We start from the raw sequence: 10366 nt of genomic DNA on the forward strand, positions 1-10366 counted from the left end.
TAAAACCCCGCTTCCTGGGTCGTTTTTAGGATTTTCTACATCACTAATTATTTTACCGGCCGCCGCATCTGCGCCAAACATCATCGTGTTCTGGAGATATCAGTCGTGATGATGAATAAACTGTCTCTGATATGGTGCTCAGCAGATGTGTTTGTTGCCAGTGACCCGCGAGCTGAGAGCCATTGAAAGAACAACTCACGGAAGTCTTGACGGCTAAAAAATCCGTAGCTCACTCGCGTAAATCCAATCAACCGCAAGAAGTTTTAGACGGGGCGAGCCCCTTGTTACATTCAATTGATAATGAATTCTTTAAGAATACATTAGGAGTTTCCGAGTTCCCAGACAGGCAACTGAATTGTTTTACCTAGTTTAAAAGAGTAAATATACATAAATCAAGCCTACTGACGAACAAGCATGTTCATAATGCTTCTATAAAGCCTATTTGATATTGCCCTTTATACGTAGGTTTCCTTGTTATTTTTCGCTTTGCTGTGTTTTCTTCTTTTTGTGAGTGAGTAAGTGAATTTAGTTTTACGCCACACTCGGCGGGATACGATGACAAGAGCCAAACAAGTCAGCGAGCCTGACCACCCGATCCCGTTAGTCGACTCTTATGACAAGCATGGGTTATTGAAGATCAATTCTCACCCGGATCTTCACGGTGTTCTTTTTGTGGTTCAGTATGAGGAAATTATCATAGTGAGAGAAAAATTCAATCTGACAGCTGCAACATATGTAACAGCTGCAACATATGTAACAGCTGCAACAGATGTACCATATGTGCAACCACAAAACATCCATGCTGAATATCAGTCGGAGAACAATATAGAGAGGCAGTGCATGAAGTCTTCAAATAGGTGGTTGGTGATATGAAATTATCTTTGGGAAATACTAAATGCTAATCTATAAAGTCCTCACAGAATTGAGACCATTGGGTGCTTTGACTTGATCCAGCGTATTCTGCTACCTTGCCGACACGTTGCTCGTAATAGGCACTGAAGATCCTGTTAGAAGTGAGTGCGTGAGTGAGTATGGTTTTACGCCGCTTTTAGCAATGTTCCAGCAATAGCACGACGGGGGACACCAGAAATGTCTCTCTCTCTCTCTCTCTCTCTCTCTCTCTCTCTCTCTCTCTCTCTCTCTCTCTCTCTCTCTCTCTCTCTCTCTCTCTCTCTCTCTCTCTCTCTCTCTCTCTCTCTCTCTCTCTCTCTCTCTCTCTCTCTCTGTCTCTCTCTCTCTCACACACACACAACCTACTCCACTTTTGAAGACTAATGCTCATGGTATCAGCGTCTGGATAGTCTCGATCCAGACCTCCTCGTATAGCTGGACTATTGCTGAACTATTCAGAAATACACTAAATACAAACCACTGAAGTACTGGACTAGGTCCCCGATGGCTTGTGTAACAACATTCATCCCCACCCATTTCATATCATACACGTGGTTGGTTATTAGGACGTATCAAGGTTCATAAAGACACTTCACTACGAAAAGACCCTGATTGGACGTAAAACAACATTTACTTACTCACCACCTCTCCAATTTTAAAAGCCGGACAGGGCCCAATGAGACAAATGATATAGTCTTTAAACTATACAGTTTCAGCCATTCGCCTGACTGAAATCACACTGTTTCCGATGGTTTAAATGCGCGAGATCTGGAGGAGCATTTATGTCCCATCACTGGTACAAGCACAGCGTGTCCACAAACTCACATACAGCAGTGCTGATAGTTCTCGGAATGTTTTGCCGAACTGTGGGTGAGAAGCAACCAAAGTTAAGTGTTGGAGTTAACGACTTATGCCAATCAGATGCTGACGGCGTTGCTGCCCGCCTAATGGAAGCAACATAACTTGTAGCAGATAAAAGGCAACATTCAAAATTTACAGCAAATTGCCACAGTTTGAAGCAAGAACTGTAGGACTTGGAATTATTTCGCGCCAGGAGCGGACCATCAAGCGTGCATAAAACTATACTTGAGGACAACTTTATGCACGCCTCTGGCCAAGTCGATGTCTGACCTTCACCCTAACTCTCGTTGTAATCTCGGCGAAGCGTTATTTCAACGTTACCTTTGCTCTTGCACCAAGGGAGACACTTAATTGATTATATAAGGGATTGCACAGGAAGACTTTAAAATGATATTTATTCAATAGTTTCTGAAATATGTGTCTAACTTGAGGAAGGAATAGTGGTTGTTATCATAACATCTGATGGTTGTTATCATAACATCTGATGGGTTTTCTCATAGCAGATGAGTCTGGGAAGTCTGTGCTCAAGTCTGGAAGACCCGTTCTTCGACTAGTTAAGTCTGGAGGTTCATTCTCTGGCTAGTTAAGTCTGGAAGAGCTTTCTTTGACTAGTTAATTCTGGAAGGTCTGTTCCATGGCTAGTCGAGTCTGGAAGGTCTGTACTCTGGACAGTTAAGTTTGGAAGGTCTGTTCTGTGATGCGTTAAGCCTGAAATTCTTGACTGACAGCGTGGTACGTCGATTTCGAGGTGATAAGTTAAAAGAGATGTACACGGTATTTGTTGTATTGGTTGAGGACCTGTTACAGTGTTCGCGCATGACAGTGTAGAAGGATTCTATGTAATGAGTTACAGTGCAGAACGTATCTCTGTAATCTGTTACAGTCTTGGACACGTCTATCTGCAGAAATTTGTAGAACGAATCTATGTTATGTGTTACAATGTGGAACGAGTCTATGTAATATGTTACATTGTAGAACGAGTCTATATAGTATGTTACAAAATAGAACGTAATATGTTACAGAGTAGAACGAGTCGACGTAACATATCACGGAGTTCTGTCCGTCTCTGCAACAATAAGCCAATTCGTGGTGCCTCTGAGATGTCAATCAGTTTTGATCGTATCCGAAGTTTCTTAGTAAGTTCCGATTACATAAACGTTCTAAAACACTGATACGAAACTCGTTTTTAACAGGACTGTCTGGACCCCTTACACCTTCATCTCCCCGCCACCTGCCGCCACCCTGTCCTCGTCCAAGGCCACCCCACTACCAACAGCTATATGACTTAATTACAAGGGACATTGTAAACTGTATCAAGTTATTCCCGCAAAAAGGTTGGCAACAGCTTCATGGGTGTCGCCTATCCAGCCTCAGATGCTTGTAATCAGTAACTGCCCGTCTTCCACCCAAAGGGGGGCCGGACTTTACCTGACAAGGAGGCTGCCACCCCCGGGGGAAGTGTATCACATTGTTATATACCTGCCGCGTAGATGGTTGCTTCCGTCTATCTCCCATCTCCACCAGGATAAGATGGCGAAAGAGTAACTCATAACACTGACATAAAAAAACAACCCACGACGGGGACAATATCTGAGGGAATTCGATGCCAATGTTTATGACTTTTCAAGATAGTAGCGACAAAGTTAATGTCCGAGCGTCTTAAAAGCGCCCTATCGGATTTCAAAGACTCGATGAATGAAATGTCATCTTGCATCCAATGCTGCCTTTGCTCTTGTCATGTTCTCAGGTGCTTGCACGTGTGGATAGATTGCTAATGGACGTCGACGGAACGTAACCGTCTGCACACGATGCCAGCATAGGGGATGGGAATTATTGTTCTATGACTAGTCTTTCATTACGGCGGATGACAAGCCATATAATCCTCATAAAAGAAAACGTTGTAATTAGCGGGAAAAACAGGACCAAAACTGAATGAAGCCGGATTTTATTAGCATCGTTTTTACATCTGCTCTGTCAGAACGAGAAAGACATTAAGGACGTTAATGTCACAACTGAATTCTTATTGCTAGATTCAGGGGACAATCTGGACACACCCTCCAATATACGCTAAAAGCTTAGTACTGGGGTTGCCTGCTTATCGTGTCTTCTATAAAGGGATGGGCATAAACCAGAAGCATGTGGGGAAAGTGAAAAGGGAGACATGGCAGTGTCACTTGTGTAAATCATGCCTCCTGTAGACTCAAACAGGAGGGATTTCGGTTTAGGTTTAACTTGGGCTATTTGTCTTCATCTCTAACCCCGGTAGTTAGGACATCTTGTAAAGGGGACTAGCTATCACTTATATCCAAGCTTTTGACAGACATCTTGATATCTTAACGCAAAGCTCCTAAAGGAGGTAAATATTTGCCTTAATTACAGATTAATTGCTCTACGCTGCTATAGCTTGAGAAATATAATCCGTTTAATTCAATTTGCTTGACTATTAATACAAATCAAAATTCATGCAACAGTGATTCTTTTAAGATGGCGGGAGAGAAAGGCAGCTTCAGAAGTGGAATTGTTTGTGTTATGAGCAAAACGCATCTGCTGAGTCGGATATTTCACAGCGGGATTTCTATGAATGAAATAAAGGAGTTTCCAATCAGAAATAGTTCTCGGTTGTTCATCATTTAACGAGGGTGAGAAAGTACAGTCTCGGCGCTTCTACTGTCGTCTGCTCGCTTCCAGCAGACGACTAAACATCTGATTTGGCGGGGTACTATTTGAAGGAACGAGTTTCGTGAGGAGGTTGATGAACAGTTGATTGAGTGTTGTGTGGTCGTAACGTTTGAATGGCGTATGGGACGTTGATTGTAAAGGGTCAGAACAATCACTATCTTTAATGTCTTTTGGTAGGTCTCTAGCAGTTGTTGCACCATTGCTCTTCCTCTTTCAGAGCAGACGCACAAGAGCACAGACGCGGTTCGGGGATTTGCAGAAGCCTACCGATCCAACTATATTTTGGTGCGTTTTTTAAACACACGAGTATACCCGTTTGCTGTGTTTATATGATGTGAGTTGCAATATACCAAAGATTGCTTTATACTGATGCTACCGGTGGGACAGGATACGTTACCCTTTTCGCGAACACCTGGCATCATCTATATTTGATAGTTAAAAACATGCTCGTGATATAGTCGCCATTGCACGATCGACTCAGCTTTTAACAGGTATTTCTTATGGATGTGGAAAGAGTTTTCGGCGCTTTTTCACACAGTCTCATATTTAAACCTAAACATGTACTCCTTCAAATAACAGCGTTTGTGTGTTTTCATTGAGCCCCCTAATTATCAGGAAAACCCATGTGCCGTGTCGGTGTAAATCCCAAATTATACCTATGCTAGTTAGCACTAGCTGGAGGCCGTATATTAAAAGCTAAATTGTTATAATACCCCATCGCTGCGCATGCCCGGGGAGCAAGCGAGGAGAGGAGCATGACGCTCCATCAAAGAGCTGGAGGCGGCAGGGGTGGGGGCAGGGGTGGGAGGTGTGAAATCGTTTTCAAGATAGCAATCTCTCAACACTTCAATCAAAGGCAAAATGTAGAGTATCGGCAGGAAATGTAGACACTTTCTATTTAGCAGTTCTATCTGTGGTCGTTTGGAACTTAGAGGTGACATTTGCCCTTGCTTCAGTCAAAACTAGGATGTAAAACACCTATGTTATTGATCACAACTGCTGGTTTTATAACTTAAGTAAATCTGGGGTATTTGATTTAAGATGCACTTAAGGGATGGGCGCATGTTACTTACAGTAATAGGTATCTAAAGTGGTCACAAAGCACTCAACATGAACACCGCCTCTCGTCAAAAGTCTCTACTGTTGAGTAAACAAGCAATTAGCCACCTCGTTAATCCGGACTGTCGCTTTTCATACTAAATTGTGGATTTTTCAAACTGAAATTGTAAAGCTGTAAAAGTTAAAACGCAATTTGTTATTACTGAAGACACCATGAACACAAAAATACAAAACGGGAATGCCAATAATGTGGACAGTTGCGATTATACAGAATAAAATTTCTCCTTGTCAACGCCGTCCGAATTACCATACACTCAAACAACAACAGCAGCAACAACAACAACGAGACTCCGTTAACCCGACTGCATACACTACAACAACAACTACTACAACGAGAATCCCGACTGCATACACTAAAACAGCAACAACAACTACTACTACGAGATTCCGTTATCCCGATTGCATACACTACAACAACAACTACAACGAGATTCCGTTATCCCGATTGCATACACTACAACAACAACTACTACTACGAGTTTCCGTTATCCCGATTGCATACACTACAACAACAACTACTACTACGAGATTCCGTTATCCCGACTGCATACACTAAAACAGCCACAACAACAACGAGATTCCGTTATCCCGACTGCATACACTAAAACAACAACTACAACTACGAGATTCCGTTATCCCGACTGCATACACTAAAACAACAACAACGAGATTCCGTTATCCCGACTGCATACACTACAACAACAACAACAACAACGAGATTCCGTTATCCCGACTGCATACACTACAACAACAACTACTACTACGAGATTCCGTTATCCCGAATGCATACACTACAACAACAACAACAACAACAATGATATACTGTTAACCCGAATGCATACATTCAAATCTCGAACATAATCCGAAATATGAAAATAATATAGTTAATAATTAACAAACATCTTTCAACTACACAAAGAATGAAAAAGCTCTACATTCAAAGGAAATTCTTAAATCACTTTTGAAACCTATCTGCTTTTATTTGTTTGCATTAGCCGTGATGGCGGCTGTTTGGAGTGAGACCCTGGCATCGGGTTGTGTATGACAAAGCTAAAGTAAAAGGACCTGAGACAATTTGAGCAGCTGATCACTCGTTGAAGTCTACATACAACAGTTAGAAAGCTATGGGAGGAAGCCCCACTCAAACACAGCGTATGTGCACAGGTGGCTCGCAACACCCACCTCACCTAGAGTATAGTTCAGAAATCGCAAACTTATTTACAATACGAAAGTTGGTATGGCGAAATGTAGTGACGTCGGGTTTGAACCAAGGGCCGGTTAGCTTAAAAACTCGGCGGAGAAACGCATTGCAAATAAAGCCAGAAAGGAATTGTAAGTCCCAATAAACTACAATAAAAAGAATGATTTTCTCTGCCCGTTAAAGAGATTAAATCGAGACTTATTTTAAGGCTCCTGTCGTCCGGTAAAGATGCTTGTCTTCTCCACACTATTACGTATTCAGTATATGAGCACTTCATTGTCTCAGTGTCGCTTCTCTACCCGCTGGTGTACTGCGTCTATCAGGTAAGTCTCACAAAGCTTTATGTGAAATTGAATGAAAAAAGTTCATGTAAATCAATGCTATTCATCATGAAAATGAATTTTACGAAAGATAGTTGGGATTGTGATACTGTTTGGTATAAAACATTACGTACGGTTCCACGGGAAGTAATGTCACATGTCCTTACTCAGATCCTAAATTTTACAGATTGGGTAGTCTAGTGGTTGAAGCGTTCTTCACTTGCGCCAAGGACTGAATTCGAGTCCAGCGTTGGAGTAGGCTCTTTTATGGTACTTCGCTGATGGAATTCGACCAAAAGAGACTTTCACTCATTCACAAAATGTGAATCTGTTTTAATGCATGATTACATTTGCTTGTATGTATTAACCGATCAGGGGCGGTTGGGTAGCCTAGTGGTTAAAGCGTTCGCTCGTCATGCCGAAGACCCGGGTTCAATTTCCCACATGGGTACAACGTGTGAAGTCCATTTCTGGTGTCCCCAGCCGTGATATTGCTGGAATATTGCTAAAACCGACGTAAAACCTCAGTCAGTCAGTATTAACCTTGTTGGACAGTGATGGAAATCGATAATAACCTGAGACAAACGTAGATTCATCTATATAATGTTTTAACTAAATCCCATGCTTCCATAATGCTTGTCAAAATGTGAAAACCTCGGCGTAGATTGTTTTCGAATATGATTTTCTTTATTTTAACTTTGGCACACGAGTTTCATATATCTCCATTTCCTACAGCTGGTGCGACACGACATTATTCGAAGACCATACTTCAGATGACCCTTTGCGTAGCATACCTCTCGATATACTCCGAGTGTCATGCCACCGAAAGGAGCCGATTGCATTACGTACATGCTCAACAATATATGAATTTGACTCATGTCGCGCCGTCTTTTGTCACAGAAATATTTCAAGTCGGATGTCGGTGTAGTTTACATGGAAAGTTAATCTACCGGACAAAGGAGCGGTACTGATTCGTCATGAAGAACAACATATGAGGAAACAGATATTCTGAAAAGGTCTCAGGTACTACTTTCCCTTGGCCCCGTGGCATGCATGATAAGCGCCATATTTAAGTGATGAATAGCGACAGCATGCCTCCATTTGAATTTATATAATTGAATTCCTAGGTTAATCTGTTTAAAATATTAATAGTCATATTTTTCAAAGTGCATAGGTCAGTATCATCTGGACACTAAAAGGCCGACTACGTCATTGCTTTCAACTCGACATATAATGCTTTTGAAAGGATATTTACCAACTGCTTTGTCACAAATTCTTAACCAATAGTTATCTAATCGATGTTTAATCAATAATCTCTAATAGATACTAAAATACTTATACATCAATATATCGCGTTAAAATCAACACTAGTTTCGATTTTCAAACTTACACGATGGATATACATGCCCCAGTCTTCAGAGTGAGGCACCTGATCGCCTGCACACAACAAAGTCAGTGATCTATCTTCCCAAACAGAAAGTCGGTAGTCGGAAACTGGTAGCCTTGACCACGTACTTCGTGTACCCCTCTGAGAAGTGTATATTGAGTTAGGGTTCGACTCTACCTAACAAAATCCTGAAACCTGTACTTCACTGAGAACGTGTAATCCTAAATATACTCATGCCAATAATGGTTGTCACCCCTTTCCCCACCCCACATCCCCTCTCCAATTAAAAAAATTGAAGGGGGTGACAACCATTATTGGCATGAGTATATAACGAATGTTACGTCTGACCACTTTCTAAGAGACATTGTGCATTCACAGTTCTTTCAAGCTTTATTAGAAATACCTCTGCAAATTCTATCGGATATACTGTTATTAAATTTCAGAATACAAGACATTTTAATGCGGCAAATGTATTCTTTTTATTTAAAATAATTCAATATCGTATGTGTAAAATGTGAACCTATTGAAAATACACTGTAAATAAGGTAACTAGTGTTCTAATGAACTTAAAGTGGCCACCAATTTTACTTCGTCATAACCAAAGTTTGCTATACGTATTTCGACTAAAATATACCGCAAGTGGCCGGACCCAAACAACAGTTCAGTATATTCGTTACAACCGTGTTCGATATAAACGTTATTGTTGTATGTCGAGAAGATGTATATCCCATCCGTTTCCCCGAAGCGCAAATGTGTTTAAACGTAAACCTTAATGTGACATCGAAGGTTTTATTGCAAGACATATAAGGTGTTTGTAAACACGGGGCTGTATTCCCACAGATGGCCTCGGTGTGCTTTATGTTCCCGTGCGCTATCACACGCATGGGAATGCTTGCGATCATGTTACGATCATCTGTGAATACACCCGAGTGTTTCCGACCATGATACCAAATGGCCTTTTGCATGGATTTTGTAAGGCTGTTTTGTCCAACGCTACCATTGAACAGATATAAAATAAACGAGAAACAGTTCGACAGGTAAAACCCAGGTGAGTGTATACGCTGTGACCTTACACGCCACGAACGAATGTTGGTTCAAGTCGTCCTTTCTCCGCCCCGCTGACTGAAGTTAGTTGTATAGAAAATAGAATTGTAATGTCAAGTGCTAAATGCCTTATGATTGACTCGACCCAACACCTGGTCGTTCCGCTTCATTGATACAGCGCCTCCTAACATCGCTGTACGGACATTTCACACCGATAACGCTTCATTTGACGAACACAACTCTTCTAGACCCGCTCAGTCAATTTCGCCTGGGTCTTTTAAGATACCAGTGACTATAAATACGCAGAGAGAATTTAAATTAGCCACCTGAAAACCACAAAGCCGCACGCTGACCGAAGTACAACGGGTTGACGGTGTACGGAGCTATTGTTGAAATGACCTGGTCTATGGAAACTATAGACTATGATTCATATATATTCAAGTGTTGGCCCTGTGAATCACATCACACGCTATGGCGGCCATTCAATCGACATGGCCACACTGGTCTATAATGTAAGCATGTAACCATTCATTAACTCACGCTTCTGGGGTGAGAGTAAGTACAGTATATATATATTTGTTATGAGATTGGTAACGCTCTGCTGGTTACAGCACCTGTGGGACAGAACCCAGAATGTCAGTCCAGACTGAGCGAACGGATTTCTGATTCAAGATGGTAAGCTATGGTACCTTCAGAAACCTTCAGAAGAATTGAACTCTGAATAAAGTTCGGTTTCGTCGAACGCAAAGAATGTTTTGTGCATAATGATATCAACGATATATTTTGAATCCCTACTTGTATATGGACTTGGTTGACATATGTCATCGGTTCCCAATTGCGGAGATCGATGCTCATGCTGTTGAT

The sequence above is a fragment of the Haliotis rubra genome, unplaced genomic scaffold (genome assembly GCF_003918875.1).
Source record: "Haliotis rubra isolate DU_JTF1 unplaced genomic scaffold, ASM391887v1 Scf32, whole genome shotgun sequence".
Classification (NCBI taxonomy): domain Eukaryota; kingdom Metazoa; phylum Mollusca; class Gastropoda; order Lepetellida; family Haliotidae; genus Haliotis; species Haliotis rubra.